Here is a 4,150-nt window from a genome sequence, read left to right as displayed (position 1 = left end):
AACGCCTTTCATGGTTTCCCATGAGCGTCGATTCGGGCGCCTTAACTCGGCGTTTGGTTCATCCCACAGCGCCAGTTCTGCTTACCAAAAGTGGCCCACTTGGCACTCCGATCCGAGTCGTTTGCTCGCGGCTTCAGCATATCAAGCAAGCCGGAGATCTCACCCATTTAAAGTTTGAGAATAGGTTGAGGTCGTTTCGGCCCCAAGGCCTCTAATCATTCGCTTTACCGGATGAGACTCGTACGAGCACCAGCTATCCTGAGGGAAACTTCGGAGGGAACCAGCTACTAGATGGTTCGATTAGTCTTTCGCCCCTATACCCAGCTCCGACGATCGATTTGCACGTCAGAATCGCTACGGACCTCCATCAGGGTTTCCCCTGACTTCGTCCTGGCCAGGCATAGTTCACCATCTTTCGGGTCCCAACGTGTACGCTCTAGGTGCGCCTCACCTCGCAATGAGGACGAGACGCCCCGGGAGTGCGGAGGCCGCCGCCCCGTGAAGGGCGGGGAAGCCCCATCCTCCCTCGGCCCGCGCAAGGCGAGACCTTCACTTTCATTACGCCTTTAGGTTTCGTACAGCCCAATGACTCGCGCACATGTTAGACTCCTTGGTCCGTGTTTCAAGACGGGTCGTGAAATTGTCCAAAGCTGAAGCGCCGCTGACGGGAGCGATTATTCCGCCCGAGAGCATCCCGAGCCAACAGCGGCGCGGGTCCGGGGCCGGGCCAGGTAGGTCCGTCATCCGGGAAGAACCGCGCGCGCTTGCCGGGAGCCCGAGCGCCCAAAGGGGCGAATCGACTCCTCCAGATATACCGCCGAGCAGCCAGCCAGGACACCGGGGCTCTGCCCAACAGACGCGAACCGAGGCCCGCGGAAGGACAGGCTGCGCACCCGGGCCGTAGGCCGGCACCCAGCGGGTCGCGACGTCCTACTAGGGGAGAAGTGCGGCCCACCGCACACCGGAACGGCCCCACCCCGCGGCGAGTGGAAAGGCAACCGGACACGACCCCGCCGCGGATTGCTCCGCGCGGGCGGCCGGCCCCATCTGCCGAGGGCGGGGGCCAGTGGCCGGATGGGCGTGAATCTCACCCGTTCGACCTTTCGGACTTCTCACGTTTACCCCAGAACGGTTTCACGTACTTTTGAACTCTCTCTTCAAAGTTCTTTTCAACTTTCCCTCACGGTACTTGTTCGCTATCGGTCTCGTGGTCATATTTAGTCTCAGATGGAGTTTACCACCCACTTGGAGCTGCACTCTCAAGCAACCCGACTCGAAGGAGAGGTCCCGCCGACGCTCGCACCGGCCGCTACGGGCCTGGCACCCTCTACGGGCCGTGGCCTCATTCAAGTTGGACTTGGGCTCGGCGCGAGGCGTCGGGGTAGTGGACCCTCCCAAACACCACATGCCACGACAGGCGGCAGCCTGCGGGGTTCGGTGCTGGACTCTTCCCTGTTCGCTCGCCGCTACTGGGGGAATCCTTGTTAGTTTCTTTTCCTCCGCTTAGTAATATGCTTAAATTCAGCGGGTAGTCTCGCCTGCTCTGAGGTCGTTGTACGAGGTGTCGCACGCCACACCGCCAGCCGGCTGTGCACGCTACCGAGAAAGTACCGGTATGCGAACCGCCAGGCGACGGGCGCGCATCGCACGTTTAAGGAGACGCGGCCGGCCACACAGGCGACCACGACACTCCCACGTCTCCGAAGCGGGACAAACGCCGCGCGCTTCAGTATACGTAGCCGACCCTCAGCCAGACGTGGCCCGGGAACGGAATCCATGGACCGCAATGTGCGTTCGAAACGTCGATGTTCATGTGTCCTGCAGTTCACATGTCGACGCGCAATTTGCTGCGTTCTTCATCGACCCACGAGCCGAGTGATCCACCGTCCTGGGTGATCTTTTCCTTTTCAGTCTCCCACTGTCTCTTTCAAGACAGTAGCATTTGCGGGACTGAGGCGTCTGACGGCCCCTGTTCCACTATTTTTTTTGTGTCCAACGGCCTCACAGCCGATGGGCGTCGTACGGCTCCACACCGGAGCGGACAGGCACTCGGGCGAACGTCATTCAAAACCGGCGCCAGGCGCCAGGTACCGCAGGCCAGCCGCTCCAGAGCTTCAGCGCTCGTACCACACAACAACAACACTTCCGCTAGTTTTGAGAGGCACGCGTGGTTCCGCACGCGGCGCACGGCCACTGCCGTACAGGTAGCGTGTTGCGCGACACGACACGCACATCGAAAGACATGCAGTCTAGTCGGTAATGATCCTTCCGCAGGTTCACCTACGGAAACCTTGTTACGACTTTTACTTCCTCTAAATGATCAAGTTTGGTCATCTTTCCGGTAGCATCGGCAACGACAGAGTCGATGCCGCGTACCAGTCCGAAGACCTCACTAAATCATTCAATCGGTAGTAGCGACGGGCGGTGTGTACAAAGGGCAGGGACGTAATCAACGCGAGCTTATGACTCGCGCTTACTGGGAATTCCTCGTTCATGGGGAACAATTGCAAGCCCCAATCCCTAGCACGAAGGAGGTTCAGCGGGTTACCCCGACCTTTCGGCCTAGGAAGACACGCTGATTCCTTCAGTGTAGCGCGCGTGCGGCCCAGAACATCTAAGGGCATCACAGACCTGTTATTGCTCAATCTCGTGCGGCTAGAAGCCGCCTGTCCCTCTAAGAAGAAAAGTAATCGCTGACAGCACGAAGGATGTCACGCGACTAGTTAGCAGGCTAGAGTCTCGTTCGTTATCGGAATTAACCAGACAAATCGCTCCACCAACTAAGAACGGCCATGCACCACCACCCACCGAATCAAGAAAGAGCTATCAATCTGTCAATCCTTCCGGTGTCCGGGCCTGGTGAGGTTTCCCGTGTTGAGTCAAATTAAGCCGCAGGCTCCACTCCTGGTGGTGCCCTTCCGTCAATTCCTTTAAGTTTCAGCTTTGCAACCATACTTCCCCCGGAACCCAAAAGCTTTGGTTTCCCGGAGGCTGCCCGCCGAGTCATCGGAGGAACTGCGGCGGATCGCTGGCTGGCATCGTTTATGGTTAGAACTAGGGCGGTATCTGATCGCCTTCGAACCTCTAACTTTCGTTCTTGATTAATGAAAACATACTTGGCAAATGCTTTCGCTTCTGTTCGTCTTGCGACGATCCAAGAATTTCACCTCTAACGTCGCAATACGAATGCCCCCGCCTGTCCCTATTAATCATTACCTCGGGTTCCGAAAACCAACAAAATAGAACCGAGGTCCTATTCCATTATTCCATGCACACAGTATTCAGGCGGGCTTGCCTGCTTTAAGCACTCTAATTTGTTCAAAGTAAACGTGCCGGCCCACCGAGACACTCAACAAAGAGCACCCTGGTAGGATTTAAACGGGGTCCGCCTCGGGACGCGAAAGCACCCCTTCGGCTCGCCCCACCGGCAGGACGTCCCACGATACATGCCAGTTAAACACCGACGGGCGGTGAACCAACAGCGTGGGACACAAATCCAACTACGAGCTTTTTAACCGCAACAACTTTAATATACGCTATTGGAGCTGGAATTACCGCGGCTGCTGGCACCAGACTTGCCCTCCAATAGATACTCGTTAAAGGATTTAAAGTGTACTCATTCCGATTACGGGGCCTCGGATGAGTCCCGTATCGTTATTTTTCGTCACTACCTCCCCGTGCCGGGAGTGGGTAATTTGCGCGCCTGCTGCCTTCCTTGGATGTGGTAGCCGTTTCTCAGGCTCCCTCTCCGGAATCGAACCCTGATTCCCCGTTACCCGTTACAACCATGGTAGGCGCAGAACCTACCATCGACAGTTGATAAGGCAGACATTTGAAAGATGCGTCGCCGGTACGAGGACCGTGCGATCAGCCCAAAGTTATTCAGAGTCACCAAGGCAAACGGACCAGACAAGCCAATCCGATTGGTTTTGATCTAATAAAAGCGTCCCTTCCATCTCTGGTCGGGACTCTGTTTGCATGTATTAGCTCTAGAATTACCACAGTTATCCAAGTAACGTGGGTACGATCTAAGGAACCATAACTGATTTAATGAGCCATTCGCGGTTTCACCTTAATGCGGCTTGTACTGAGACATGCATGGCTTAATCTTTGAGACAAGCATATGACTACTGGCAGGATCAACCAGGGA

At 56.3% G+C, this 4,150-nt stretch overlaps 3 non-coding genes across 3 annotated transcripts in view; all 3 read right to left on the bottom strand.

Moving 5' to 3' along the window:
- The window catches only part of LOC126330607 (large subunit ribosomal RNA), a 4,222-nt gene extending 2,670 nt beyond the window's left edge, over window positions 1-1,552 (bottom strand). The window contains exon 1 of the ribosomal RNA XR_007563046.1: window positions 1-1,552. This exon is cut by the window's left edge and continues 2,670 nt beyond it. This is a non-coding gene — a ribosomal RNA (large subunit ribosomal RNA).
- A 188-nt stretch (window positions 1,553-1,740) lies between these two features.
- Window positions 1,741-1,895, bottom strand: LOC126330604 (5.8S ribosomal RNA). Its single transcript, XR_007563043.1, has one exon. It is a non-coding gene; the product is annotated as a 5.8S ribosomal RNA (ribosomal RNA).
- A 362-nt stretch (window positions 1,896-2,257) lies between these two features.
- LOC126330606 (small subunit ribosomal RNA) lies at window positions 2,258-4,150 on the bottom strand. The gene has a single exon (XR_007563045.1). It is a non-coding gene; the product is annotated as a small subunit ribosomal RNA (ribosomal RNA).

This window comes from Schistocerca gregaria, unplaced genomic scaffold (genome assembly GCF_023897955.1).
Source record: "Schistocerca gregaria isolate iqSchGreg1 unplaced genomic scaffold, iqSchGreg1.2 ptg001310l, whole genome shotgun sequence".
In the NCBI taxonomy this organism is placed as follows: domain Eukaryota; kingdom Metazoa; phylum Arthropoda; class Insecta; order Orthoptera; family Acrididae; genus Schistocerca; species Schistocerca gregaria.
The sequence above is the reverse complement of the archived record's forward strand: the minus strand, read 5'-3'. Positions and strand labels throughout refer to the sequence as shown.